General features: G+C 34.9%; 1 long non-coding RNA gene across 1 annotated transcript; it reads right to left on the bottom strand.

Annotated features, from left to right (window-relative positions):
- Positions 1-2199: 2199 nt before the first annotated feature.
- Positions 2200-5844, bottom strand: LOC128784483 (uncharacterized). The gene is made up of 3 exons (XR_008429502.1): positions 5699-5844; positions 3752-3873; positions 2200-2265 (listed from the first exon to the last, which is right to left on the bottom strand). It is a non-coding gene; the product is annotated as an uncharacterized LOC128784483 (long non-coding RNA).
- Between the last annotated feature and the right edge of the window lie 9015 nt (positions 5845-14859).

Here is a 14859-nt window from a genome sequence, read left to right as displayed (position 1 = left end):
ATACAAAGACTGGAAGGAAAAAGAAATGGCAGTGTATGATTGATATTGATGATAAGGTTGAGAAGAAAAAGAAATCAAGGTCAGTTCAAACTAACTTTTTGTGTGCTCAGAAACCTGGGATATTTTTGATACTTAAATGCATATTTGTTAGAAACTCATGAAATGTAAAGGGAACTATAATAATGCATTTGTATTGAATGAAATTAAAACAAATCTCTACTTCTTTTAGAAGGAAACTAAACTTAGTATGTATCTGTCATTCCCTTATCTGAAACTTCCTAATGAAGATTAGAACTAATGGTACCATTAAGAATTCAGTTTTTATTAAGGTATATAACACAGAAAGTCTGTTATGAAATAATATTTAAATCCACTGGAGTGGAATATGATGCAATTAAAATATTATAAGCAATGCATGCTTTCAGTGAAAAATATGAGGAGCAGAGGTTGGTTACTGGGATTTCAAAAGTGGATTCTACTCAGTTAAGGTTGTTATCACATTTCCAGGTTTGGAAATGCATTCTGAGCAGATTGCTTTAAGATGAAAGGCAAATCCCCCAAAGAATGAAGAAGCCCTCAAAAACTTTGAAGAAAAGAAATCTTGTTAATCTTGAACATTTAACATTTAGTTTGTATTCCTAAAATGCAATTATTTTCTTCTTCAAAATGAAGTGCCTTGGATGATGTGGAGAATGAGAAAATTTGCAGTTCCTCTGCTTAAATTTATTTATTTACGTAACCCAGCTTAAATTAATAAAAACCACTACAAAGAGAACAAACAAAAAAAAAATTCATCTGCCCTTTTTTCTGGAAATATTTTTTTGTTAAGCGAGTTGTCTTTTTCAAGCTATGTGGAAGACAATTGACTTTTAGTAATTTTAAAGTTTTTCCAGCAGGAAGATGATATATCACTTAACCCTTAGTAAAAACCCCTGTACCTTGATGTATGACTAAATATTTTTCCTTGTGATCATCCAACAACAACAACAACAACAAAAAAATGAGCTTACTATTTGCTCTGTCTTTATGCAAGTTCATGCCTGCTGCCCTGTTCTGAACAATTGTTATTATAGATTATATGGTCATAAACACTGCAACTTAGCTGACATAATCTAGATAACACAGACAAAATTGTGCCATAGAAACAGATTCTGATTTAAAGTGAAAAGTAATAAGAATTTTTTAGGTATTTCAGTAGACATATCAAATAGTGATATTATAAATAAAAAGGTTTAAATGCAAAGATATTAAACAATAAAAAATTCACATATGCTGATATTGTCTGGAAAATATTATAGGCAAATAAATAGGATTGCTTTAAAATAGAAATTTTTAATGATATGTTTCAAAACAAAGGAGTGTATTAATTTCATTATAACTTTGCTCATATGTACAATTTCACAATTTAAGCAATCTTTGTGCCAGAAACAATGAACTATTTCAGAACTCCTATGAATATTATTTCAATATGAGGATTGAAAATATAGCTCAACTAAGTAAGTTTATTAAGCAAGAAATTAAAAATAATCTTAGAGCAGTTTAAAGTCAGCTGTATTTAGCTGGTAATAATGTTTTTATAAGAAAAACATACAAAACACCCTGTAACAGCTTTGGATTATCATCTTTTGAGAAAAATCACTGAGACACTACTAATAGAAATGACAGTGAAAGATTATGGTAGCATTTAGCAGCCAATCTATCTGAAAGCACTTAAACATCTCACCTAATCTTTAAATAAAAGGTTAAAAAGCACTTGCAATGATTGAGTTTGACAACTTAAAATCTTGTTCTAGTGGTCCCTCCTTTTTTGAACATCTGTGAGTCTCTTATCCATTTTTACTCAGAGTTAATATTCTGTGGGGTTTTTTGTTGCATTTATTAGTTGATTGCTATCTCCTATCTTATCTACAACTCAGTCATAAATAAATACAAAATATAACAAAGGAACTTTTAATTTTCTATATGCTAGCTGACAATATGATGTAAGCGTGCTTTTGCTTGCATACAATTTGTCTTGTTTTTCCTATTTTCTTTCTAATAATATAAACTTCAAGACAGGAAAGATAATTAAGGACTAGTATATATGAAGCATTTTATTTTGTAGTGGTGAGTATGAAAATAATTTCTTTCTCTATAAGGACAAGTGGCTTTTGAACTCAGAACCAAAAGAGGAAGCTTAGAGAAATTTACTGTACCTATTTCAAGTCAGTTTGCCTCTTGCTAACTGAAGAGACACGGATCCGCAGAAGATCCAGAGAAATACTTCTAAACAAACATTTGCAAAATGAATTTTAATGGTAACAGGAAAAAATTATTAGTAAGTCAGGCAAATATGGGATATGGTTGATTATGTCCTATAGTTAAATCTCACTTCCTATCCCAGCAAGACTTTTTGCATTATTAGGCTTTTTAAATTTTCACAATTATTTGACAGCCACTGGAAGATGTGATCTATGCATAGATCTGAAAAATTACTGAAAATTATATATCCTGGTTCATTTCCACAGACTTGAATTTGAAAAACATTGTTTTCACTTAAATTTGTTTCCTATTTAGTCTGTTTTCTATTCAAGTCTGCTGCTAAATTAAAAAAAAATCAGATTTATTTTCCTCAGTTTATGAAAATGAACCCTTCATTGTGCTAAATATCTGTATATTTGAGCTTGACCATAACATATTGTTAGTCCTCTTCTAATTTATGTGACATTTGATTGAGTTTAATTATTAATTAAAACTGTTAACCACTAGTAGAATTAATAGGGCTGTTGATGTAAAAAAAACCCACAACAGCTTTAGAAAAGCTGCTATTCCATTGATCTTCTTGCCACTGTATTATTTGAGTGACAAGTAAAACTCCCCTACCGACTGAATGATAGAATCATTTTTACATACAAAATATTTTCTTAACTATACTGCAATCAAAGGAAAATGTCAAACATTATTTTTCATCCTCTCAATGAATTATTAAATGCTTTCTTCTTCCCTGCAAACAGATGGCAGGCAGCCATTCTGCATGGCAGGAGCCTTTTAAATTATAGGTGAAAAGGGGTCTAGAAGAGGAAAATAATGCTTCATAAAAGTCTGTTTCTACCGGAAATTCTTGGCAGAAATAGTAACAGGGTTACTGCTGAGAAATATTAAACCATTTTGTCAGAATATTTGGGGGGAGCATGGAAAGTGGAGTACTTTATGAGCTGTGGTAGCTAAAGGAAAAGATTAGAAGCATGGGACTGTACCCTTATGGTCTGTAATTTTCAGATTACATGGTACCTTTAGCCTATTGTTGTATCCATTGTAGGCAAAGCTTATAGTGCCAAGCAATTTGGCTCAATAGAAACAGCCGAGAAGATTGAAATGATTGCTTCTAAGCTATTTATATCCACACAATTTTTACTTTAGTGGTTTTTCTGTCACACTAGGTATAGTCTAATTTTTAGGACTGAACATCCCTCAAACACCTGGCCAAAGATGTTGAAAAATCCAGTCATTGATTAAAAGGTCATTTTTCTCCATTAAGGTGAGCAGCACATTTTGGAGAAGAGCTTGCAGTTCCATTTCCTCTAAAAGGAATTGATCAAAATTTTCCCAGGAATGCATCAAAATTTTCCCAGGAATGGAACATAGTTAGAGGGCACAATCAGTGGATTGAATACAAAATTAGGCCAAAATATTTAGACATATCCCTGGTCCTCTTCTAAAATCAATGATGTATAATCAAACAAAGAATAGTATAAAATAATATTTAACTCACCTTGGAGGACCCTATTCCACTCAGCTCTCTTCAGGAGCATTGCATAGAGTCATTGTACTCTTCCTCTCTTACCATTTCTAGCTCCTTTCTTTTATCACATCTCTTTCACTATAAAATTTCAACTGTGGAGGATAGTATTAAATAACTACAATGTTCTGTCATGTTTTATGATATCATTAGGATTCTCCATCAGAATTGATCAATTACTTAAAATTGCTAACCCTTTTTTGAAGGTGATACTTCTGAAAATAAATCAAATTATTATTTCCACTGCTGCTACATGATAAATATGTTCCATTTTGTAAGCTTTAATACATACAGTACCATACCTTTGCATGTATTACATTAAATATTTTAGTTTGTATTTTTCTCTTAAAGAATGCATTGTAATAATTCAACAAATCTGAGCTACAAATTATTCCTGAAATTGGTGAGATATTAAAAAAACTGAAGTTTTTTGTGCTGCTGATTAATAAAGATGCATTAGTGAAGAAAAGTATATTAAGTGGTATAGAGTTCAATTACTTCATTTACAGACTATACGATGGTACTTGAGTCTCACGTCATCTAAGTGTAGTGATGCTCACTAAGATAAGCAGTTTGGAGCAAGCACACTGATATTTTTTTAAAGTGCTTCAAGTTTTCCATAAAACAGTTCAAAAAAACACTGCATGCTATTAATTGGAGAAAATAATCAGTGCAGCAGGTAGAAAAAAAAAAAGAATAGAAACAAGAAAGATCTAGAGTCAAAATTAAGACAAGCAGCTCACTTACCAGTTGCTGTAGTGAGTAAAATAGGCAACATGCAGAAATTAACACTATTTATAGCAAGTTAAAATAAATATTTAATTACTCATTTGAATAGTGGAGGGGGAAAAATAAAAAACAAAACAACAACAACAAAAAAAAAACCTTAAAAACACAGGAAAAAGGAAAATGTATTTACACCTTTTATCCCCTTTTCTACCTAAAGAATATATTTGATAAATAACACAAAAGGCTCAACTTCACTCCAAGAACCTGTCGTCTTCACCCTGTCGTGATCATGGATTGCAGTCAGTTGATTGAGTAACTTCAGTGAGTCAACAAGTAGCACTGGGGTGGTTGGTGGGGTTGTAGACAGGATGTAGCAGCTTCTCTTGATATCTCCTTCCTTCCCATTCTTTTCCTATGCTCCAACACATATGCTCCACAAGACTCATTCCCTTTGCGGTGCTCCAGTGTGCACTCACCTATGAGTTGACATGCCTTTGAAAGGTATGCCTACCCTGTCATGCACCCACCTCCTGCTCTATCTTGGTTTTCCCCTAGTTGGTTTTTTCCCTCTTCCTTTCTGTCCAATATTTTCTGACCTTTCTTAAAAATATTTTACAAATGCTCCACCAAGTCCTCTGAGGTTGGGTCCATTGCCGATCCTGCTGGAGCTGGCAATGTCTTGTAAAGGAAAAACCCTGATCTCTTCCTCAGGATTTTACTCCTGCTGCAGCCAGATGAAAAAGCATTTCCTTATGAATTCAGTATACGTTTCAACCTGATAACCTTTGACCATGAAATGGCTACCTTGATAGAGGAGGGAACAACACTGATTATTGTCTATCTTGAATTAAGAAGGCTTTTGACATGGTCTTCATGGAGAAGCTGAGGAAATAATGACTGGATGAGCAGAATCTCACAGTACATTGAAAACTAGATGAACAGCTGTGCCCAGAGAGTGATGAACAGTAGGAAGAAGTCTAGTTGGAGACCACTAATCAAGTGGTGTACCCCAAGGGTAAATGATATTTTAAATGATATCTTCATTAGGGAGTTGGATGATGGGGCAAAGTGAACCCTCAACTAGTTGGCTAATGACACAAAACTGGGAATGAGTTCCTCATACACAAGAGGGACTTGTGACTGTCCAGAAGAACTTCAGCAGGCTGAAGAAATGGGCTAACAGGAACTTACAAAGTTCAATATGGGAAAGTCCTGCACACAGAAAAGACCAGTGCTGTGTATATGCATAAGTTGGGGACCAGCTAGCTGGAAAGTAAATTTGTACTTTGAAGTTCTGATGGACAGTACGCTGAACAAGACCAGTTCCCTTGACAAAAAAAGCCGATGGTATTCTGGGGTGCATTAAACAAAATGTTGACATTAGTCAAGGGAGGTGATCCTTCCACTCTGCTCAGCTCTGGTGATGTCACAGTGGACTGCTGTGTTCAGTTCAGGGCCCCTCAATACAAGAGAGGCATGGGCATACTTCAGAGTCCAGCAAAGGGACACAAAGATGATTAAGGGACAGGAGCATGTCTCCTATGGAGAAAGGCTGAGAGCTCTAGGACAGTTCAGCCAGGAGAAGAGAAAGCTTGTGAAAAGATCTTATCAATGTATATAAATACATGAAGGGAGGATGAAGTCAGCATCTTTAGAGTGGTTCCCACTAACAGAACAAAAGGCAGTGGGTACAAACTGAAACACACTAGTTTCCTAAGGAATATCAGTAAGTCTTTTTTTCTACTGTGATAATGTCTGAGCCCTGGCACAGACAGCCCAGAGAGGTTGTGAAGTCTTCATGCTTGGAGATATTCAAAGACCATTTGAACACTGTCCTGGGAACTGGGCTTTAAGCTCCTGAGCAGGAGTGGAACCAGATGACCTCCAGTGGTTCTTTGTAATATCAACAATTTTGTGAATCTCAGAATCTATTTTCAAGTGTATTTTGAAGATGGAAAATTAGGCCAAGATTTTTACTCAGGTTCATGGGTTAAAATTGTTTTCTGACGTCTTATATGACTGAACTATTGATTTAATATTTGGAATAGGAGGGAATTGTGTGTTAGGGATTTATTAAAACATAGCTTGGAGTGATATAAATGAAAATTGGCCTGTGAAGCAGGTGATTTTTTGGGTCCTATACAGAAAGCTAAACAGTCGCTGACATTTAGATTTTCACAATCATGTGACACACAGAAAAGTTAAAAGATTTTCCAATGGGAACAAGAATTCAGAATTATCTGAGTGTTTCCATTTAATTCATTTGTTGACATTTTCCTTTCTCCTGTCAGAATCTTCAGATTATGTTTGAAAACAAGGCCTTTTTTAAATATAATAGCATATAACCAAAACAGAGCTAGAAAATGTTTTGTGGGGGGGGTTTATAGGGTTCATGATCCCTGGCCACAGCAAATGACCTTGGAATCTGAAAACATCTGCCATGCAAGCAGTATTAGATTTGTGTCAAAAGCATAAAATATTAAAAAAAAAAAAAAAATAGAAGATCACAGGCAATTCCAGCATAATGTGCATGGACAGTTTGGCAGTTCTAAAATTTATAGCACCATGGTTCTATCTGTGTGGGCATAAACCAATCAAGTAGTTCTACTGCAGGTATCATAACTGCTATACAGGGTGTTTAAAAAGGAATGTGCAACAAGGACATATTTTCCCTAGGGAAAGCTATAAATAAGAAAAAAACAGTTTTTTGAAGGAAGTGTAAAATTCATTTAGCCTGTCAAAACACATTTACTTCTCTATATTTCATTTTTTACATTGTGATATATAGTCACTGTTTGTTGAATGATTTGGATATTTTTTCCTTGAATATCCTTGCCTAATAGGCCATTAGATGTATTTATTATCCTTCAGAAGCCAAGTTGCTTCTGGAAATCTGCATAATGTGAATTCATTTTGAGTTCTGTGTACGCAAGCTTCTAGTGTTTCCAGTCAGGTTCAAAATTATATGATTTTTTTTTTTTTTTGTGCTGTTTATGTTGGTCATTAAACTGAGGTTTTCACAATCATGTGTACACAAAGCAAATTAACCAAGCAATAAAAAAGGTACAGTCACAGTATAAATGATAAGTTTAAATAGTGAAAAGAGGTTCAAACCTAATGTGTGTAAAGAACTCAAGTCACACATATTGAACCTAATTTCCAATAGGCCAAATGCATAGTGGATGAATTACAGCAACGCGTTACTTTTCCCACCCCGAGTGGCTCCTGAGAATGCGGCTTGGCACCTTGGCTCCTTGTCAGGGTTGATGCCACCGCTACTTCCGGGCGCTTCTGTGGCTGCACCCCAGGGTGGGCTGGCCGTGCTTTGTTGTTGGTGCGAGGGAAGGAAACGAAGAGGCAGGGAATTGTCCAAACCCGTCCGTGTCGCGGCCGGATGCTTTATTGGTCACAGGAACTGTGATGGAGAAGCTGCAGCCGCTCCCGGCCTCTCTTGGACGAATCTGGCCCTGAGGCTGGGGTGCTGCAGAGGGATATAGGGGTGGGGCAGGGGGGGATGGGAGCTCTCCGCCCAATTAACACAGATGCCGTGGCGGTGACGTGTGCCACAACGGCCAATGGGGACATGACTGGGGCGGACACAGGGATTCAGGGCCAGTGGGACCGCGAGAATGAGGTGACGAGCACGGAACTGCCAGGGACCGGACGGGGGAGTGGTCACAGGAGTGGCAGGGGAGAAAACCCAATGGCCGGCAGCCTGGGGCTAGCTTCCATGGCAGGGGGAAGACACGGGGGACACATGAGGATACATGGAACCAGTAAGCTAACAAAGACCAGAACCCCAAATCTAAACCCAAAATCCAGAATGCAACAATGAATAACCCAAAATAAGCAAGTTCTGAAGTACCCATCTACCCATCCCTGGACTTGTTCAAAACCAGGCTAGATTGGTTCTGAGCAACCTGTCTACAGAAAGGTGTCCCTGTCTGCAGACGGGAGACTGGAACTGAGTGGTCATTAAGGTCCCTTCCAACCCAGCCATTTTAAGATTCCATGATGATTCTGTGAGTACATTTGCAGACAGGTAATACCGATAAGTAATAGTACTGAAGTCATAATTTCCTGCACTGGAGAGGATGAAGAAGGAAGCTATTTGGCATTAATATCTTTTCTTTTCACTGAGGTTCCACACTGTCAGAATAATGCAGAGAAAAATTAATTCCCTTTCAAAAGGGAATTTCCCTAGAACATTATTTATTCACTTCCAAACACTTCAAATATTTTTAAAAGCTCTAGTGCATTTTTTTCTCGCATCTAAATCTTCTTTTTTTTTTTATACCATTTTTTTAAATCATATTACTCAGTCTGTCTCAGCATGTGTTTCAGCCTGACAGAAATTAATCTCTTCCAGAATCTGCTCAATCAAGCATCTTGGCGGCTAATTTGACTTATCTAAACCTTATATATAATGTCCTTTTCTTAGATAAAAGCTTTTGAGACTTTACTGGCCTTAGTTTCTTTCCAGATCTGTGAAAGCAAATGTGGTTATTTGTCTTTGGAGAAAAATGAGAGACATCCACAAGCAAATAGATCCCAGTTTTGCTTTCTTTTTTGCTTTTTTAATTTTTCCTTCATCCTCACTACTTCCTTGGAGTTAACTCACATTGGTTAAAATTGAATATATTAATCAAATATGAAATAATTATGTAAATCAATGCATGAGTTCCAGGTTATTCAGTGGGGCACTACTAAGGTACTACTAAGGTACTATTCCTAAAGATGTTAATAGCCTAATAATACTCAGAATAAAAGATTCCTCAGTTCTTGTTCCAAACACAATTATTATCTGTCGCTGTTGAGGCAGGACAGGAATAATGAGACTCCAAGATCAGAAGGCAAAGAATTAACTTTATTAACAAGTAACATTCCTCTTTTATAACCAGGATCGCTAAGGTGAAATATGATTGGTCTTAAAGTGAAAACCTTTCACACCATTGGCGCAATATGAATAGCACATGGTGGCAGAACATATCTATAAAAAATATTAACAAAAAGAGAGATTATAAATGGTCTACATTCCTCTAGGACTTTTTCCCAGGCTTAGCCTGGCAGAAATCTCTCCTTTTCTCTCTGATTGAACTGAGGATATCCATAATTATCCATGTGATTTTTGACCAGCCTTTCTGAGTTTACTGCACTGTTTCTGAATGAAGGTAATACAAATGTATAAGCAAATCTTGTCTGGGATAGCTGTCATATGTTCAGAGTGACTATTTCTATTTTTCTTTTTTTGTCTCTGTCTGGTTTTGTTTTATTTTTTTTTCTAACATCACTTATTTTTTTTTCAAATTAAGTAGTTTAAACATAAAATGAAAATTTTTTTTATGGTTGATGATAATTCCAGGTGTACCTCTTCCCTGCTAAATGTCTCAGGAAATCATGTTCTTTGATTTAGCACTCCCTTTTTCACATCAGGAAATTTGCAGTTTTGTTCTCAGTGGGAGGAGGGGAAACAAACTGAAACCCCACATGAGAACTTCTTGACTGGTGGAAGAAGAAAGTTTGACTAGGGTTGGGCTATGAGGATCCTAGTTAGGAATAAGATTTTCCATTGCTTGAATGATGGCTGCAATCTTTTTTTTTTTTTTTTTTGCTTTTACTGGAGATTTTTTCTGCCCAAACTGAACTTGAAAATTACATGTGCTTTCTGCTATGGAGCTTTTGTATTGCCAGCTAGTCATTAAGAACACTTTCAAAACGCCAACCACAGTGGACTGGCAAATGGAAATAGAATTTAATCGAATTTCTACATCATAATTGGGCTTGTCTGCTAAGAAAAGATTTGCTTATGCACTGACAGATGTAGGAATGTTCATAAGCAGAGGCTTAAAAGCATTCTCCCATCATATGAGGTGTTTAGATTCTAGATCGTGACTTTTTAAAAACACAGATCAAATGTCTACCATCTATCTAATTTCTGCTTTATCTTCTGACCCAGAAAATGTTCTGCTTTTGATTAGCCTTTATTCCCTTATTGGGGGTGTGTGTAAAGACATAAAAATATCTGGATATTTCACAGCACTTTGAATTTAACAATCACAGGTCTCAATTGCAATTTCTTATAAGAACTGTTGGTAAAAAAAAAAAAAAACCAAAACACTATACCATATAATCACTAGGAGATGCTGGTATTAGGCTTCTGAAGAGAACATAAAAATCTAATGTACTAGTCTCTCCATTTCTTCACTTTTTCCTTTCTTTTTTTATTTTTTTTCCCTGTTTTATGCAGCAAGAGAGAGAAAAATATATACTTGAGTTTTGGCTCTGTTGGGTTTTCCCTTCTTTTTCTTTTACTTTTTTTTTTATTTTTTAATTTTTTTTTAATTACAAAGTAAGGGTAAGTCTCATTTTTATGCATGGAGTTTAAAAAGTGAGGGTAAAGACAATTCTTTTAGTAGGTTTCAGGCTATGCTCTTGCATAGCATTAAATAAAGGTAAAGTTATGAGCAAATGAGCAAAAAATTAGCCTGCACAGTGTCACAGAGGTTGAACTGAGTATGCACCAGGCAATTTGTCTTACTATTACTCACACTTCATTTACAAATGTGAACACCCTTGATGATTCAGCAGCCATTAATAAAAGCCCTATTGTGTCTACTGCGTCACTCCAAAAGGAACTGCACAATCAGCCAAAAAGAAAAATGGTGAAGGACTGGATTATTTGGCTATTGAACACAACCAAATCAATTTTTGTTTTACACATTTAGACCCTTGCTACAGAAGAAGTATATTGTATGCAGTGGAAAAGAAGATGGATTTGTCATGAGACAAGACTGTGCTCTCTCAGTGTTGGGACATACATAGAAATTAATTTCTCATAATCTTTTCTCTCCTGTCTCAGAGAAAAATTCAAATTTTCTGGACTTTTATCAAGAAAATACATTAATTGTATTTTTCATCTCCATTTCAAAAAAAAAACCATGAGTGAAAGCTGATGAGACTGACAATTTCTTCTCAGATACTTAATGTAATTTGTTTAGATGTATTAAAGTCATAAGGTCTGAAAGGAGTAATGGGAAGATGATTTCCTCTAACCAATATTAGTTTGAAACATCAGACCTAATGGTGCTGAAAGTTACCAGCATTCTTCACTTGTCTCTTTAGAAAAGGGGGACAAATCTATAAAAAAGGCAGCTGACTTGAATGTCAAATGCATAACTGCTCTATAAATTCATTGATTTGTCCTTTAGTTCATATTTTTAATACTGAGTTTAAAAATTACATCCAGTTTATTGATTATTTTTACAGAACTTTTAAAAATTTAAGGATTCGTAATTATGAAATATCTGGTTACTGTTTTTTGGACTTGGGTTACTTGTTTTTTGGACTGGTGCTAGTGGAGGCATTGGCATGACAAGTCTGCAACAGTGTAATGGGATTCATTTATTCATATTGGAAAATAATGTCTTTCGGCATCCATATCAGAAGCAGATATTAAACAAATGAAATGTAATGGAATATAAAATTGTCCTATAAATTAACCAGCACCCCCTTCTGAACTCAAAACTAAAGAAATCTCATATTTATATTGGCTTTTAGAAACAATCTTGGCAGTGTTTCAGCTTCTTCAAAACCACCACCAAGGAATGTGACAAAATTAAATTTATAACAATTTAAAAAAAAAAAAAAAGCAAAATCTGATCTAACATAACACTAGAAATTTATTTTTGTATTTGGTATAGCAGGTCAGATCCACAGTGTTGCAAGAGATGAAGCAAAGCAAATGAGAAAACATTTCTGTGACATTCTCCATTTCACTGACTCTCCCAATTATCACTGAGCAGGTTGATATCCTACAGCTAAAGATTCAAACAGTGCAACCAATTTTGAGTTTTGTTCATAGGACATTTTGCACTTTACATGAAATTAGGATGAAAAGATGGCATTTGAATTCAAGTTAAATTTGTTTCAATAGCTTTCTAGATTTTTACATATTGATACCATAGGACATGGTATTTAAAAATACTATTCTGGTATTTAAAATACTATTCTGAAGAATACTCAGAAGTCATTGAGTGTTCAGATGAGAGAAGATCACTGAAACAACAATATTATAATACTACATATTTGAACTTTTGCCCATATGGCTTTAATGTATAATGTTAAATAGATCATAATCCAAAAAACATAAAAAATATAAACCTATACATACATACATATATATATATATATACAATAATAGGATGCTAAGGCTTCTTTTCCAGAGATTATTTATTTTTTAATTCAAAAAGCTTGTATTATCTTTGACATTTAAATAAAACTAAAATTAATACATGAAATAATATACATAGGTAATATTGAAAAGTAACTAAGAATGCAAGATACTCATAAAACCCTAATTATCATTTTCAAAAAGGCTGAACATCTCTCCCTCAATGAATAAAACTTTTATATACTAGTCTCATAAGTTTCTGAATATTTCTTATTGATCTCTGCCTTTATTTCTTGCATCAAAAAGTATAGTAGCAGGGGTCTCCACCAGGTAATATTAGCATTGACTCCATGATTCCAGAAGGCTGATCAATCACATTATTGTACTATACTATACTATACTATACTATACTATACTATACTATACTATACTATACTATACTATACTATACTATACTATTACAAAACACTCATCGCTCTTGCCAACAGTCCGATACAGACAGACTAGTTTGGTTAATTGAAATCCAAACACCATCACCATTGCCCAATTAAGAAATTGCCATTTGATAAACAAATCTCCAAAACATATTCCACATGTGCACAACAGGTGCAGAAAGTAAAGACAAGAATTGTTTGTCATTCTTTTCTCTGAGCTTTCTCACAGCTTCTCATGGCTTCCCATGAAAATCATGGGAAAGCTATCTCTCTCTCTCTGTTCAGAGGATATGTGATTACCACAAAAAAGTAATAAGCAACAGTCAAATCCATATTACCCAGCCAACTAAGATTTGCAATCCATGCAACACTAGTATACTAGTGGCAGCTTGTTAATATGTTTTTTTTTTAATTTGTAACATGATGTGTAATTTAGAACTGACATTTGTACTCAGACTACATAAAGTGTCTTGTTTCTTAGAGATACTCATAACCCTGAATACTTCACCTGAATTACCTTCTGAAGTTTGATTATCTCTGTATGATATGTATAGGACAACCAAGTTATCAGGCACAGCTAGCATCAATTTGTGAAAGGCAGGTCCTGCTTGACCAACCTGATCTCTTTGTATAACAAGGCAACCTATCCAGTGGATAAGGGAAAGGCTGTGGATGTTGTCGACCTGGACTTAGTAAAGCCTTTGAGACAGGATTCTCCTGGGGAAACTGGCAGCTCGTGGCTGGTTAATTCTTCACTGCATAAAAAATCTGTCTGGATAGGACAAGAGGAAAAGGTCTCAAGTTGTGCCAGGAGAGATTTATATTGGATATTAGGAAACATTTCTTCACCTAAAGGGTGGCAAAGCCTTAGAGCAGGCTTAGAACAGGGCAATGGTTGAGTCCTTTTACCTGGAGGTATTTAAAAGATGGGTAGATGTAGGATTTAAATGCATGGTTTAGTGGTGGACTTGGTAGCATCAGGTTAATGACTGGACTTGATGATCTTAAGGGTCTTTTCCAACCTGAATTATTCCGTGGTTCTGGGGGATTTTTTCCTCTACATTAATCTCACTGTATTCTATTAAATCAAGAAATTGAATTATGCTTATGAAAATTATACATCCACTAAGCTGCATGCTTGAACAAAGCCATCTGACTTTATGAATGTCTGTTATATTAATGATTCATTTTTTTTCATGCAGAAGAAAAGATCTTCCTAATTATGAAATAAATTAATCTAGAAAGTGATTAATTTAGGTGATATTCTCACACAAACTGCTATTTGAAATGATCATTTTTCATTTGTTCCTTGAGACAATAATTGTGTTAATAATTCTTTAAGTGAAATTTCCTCTTTGTAGCTTCTATGGAAGGAAACTGTGTTGAACAGCTGTTTTAATAAAAGTTCAAATCTTGTTTTGGTTGATTAAGACAGCATGATTTTAGTTCTTCAGAGAGTAAAAAATAAATAGTTATGGCAACATGCTGCAGTTACTGAATTTCTTATGAGAGGTTTGTATATAATTTCTCATGACAGGTTTGTATATATTTTCTCATTTTAATAATGCTAAAAGTTATCACTTATATTCAGATATGTGATTCATGGTCACGAGGACCACATCTACATCAGTAAGTGGTGAAATACAATTTTTATTAGCTAATAGAGCCAAAAGATGAAGATGAGAAAATGGCAATTGCTCTGTGTGTTTCAGGGTCATTTGGCCCAGCTTACTTTTGTCTAGGAGGTG

The sequence above is a fragment of the Vidua chalybeata genome, chromosome 2, assembly GCF_026979565.1.
Source record: "Vidua chalybeata isolate OUT-0048 chromosome 2, bVidCha1 merged haplotype, whole genome shotgun sequence".
Classification (NCBI taxonomy): domain Eukaryota; kingdom Metazoa; phylum Chordata; class Aves; order Passeriformes; family Viduidae; genus Vidua; species Vidua chalybeata.
Note: the sequence above shows the minus strand (reverse complement) of the source record. Positions and strands in the feature narration are given on the sequence as shown.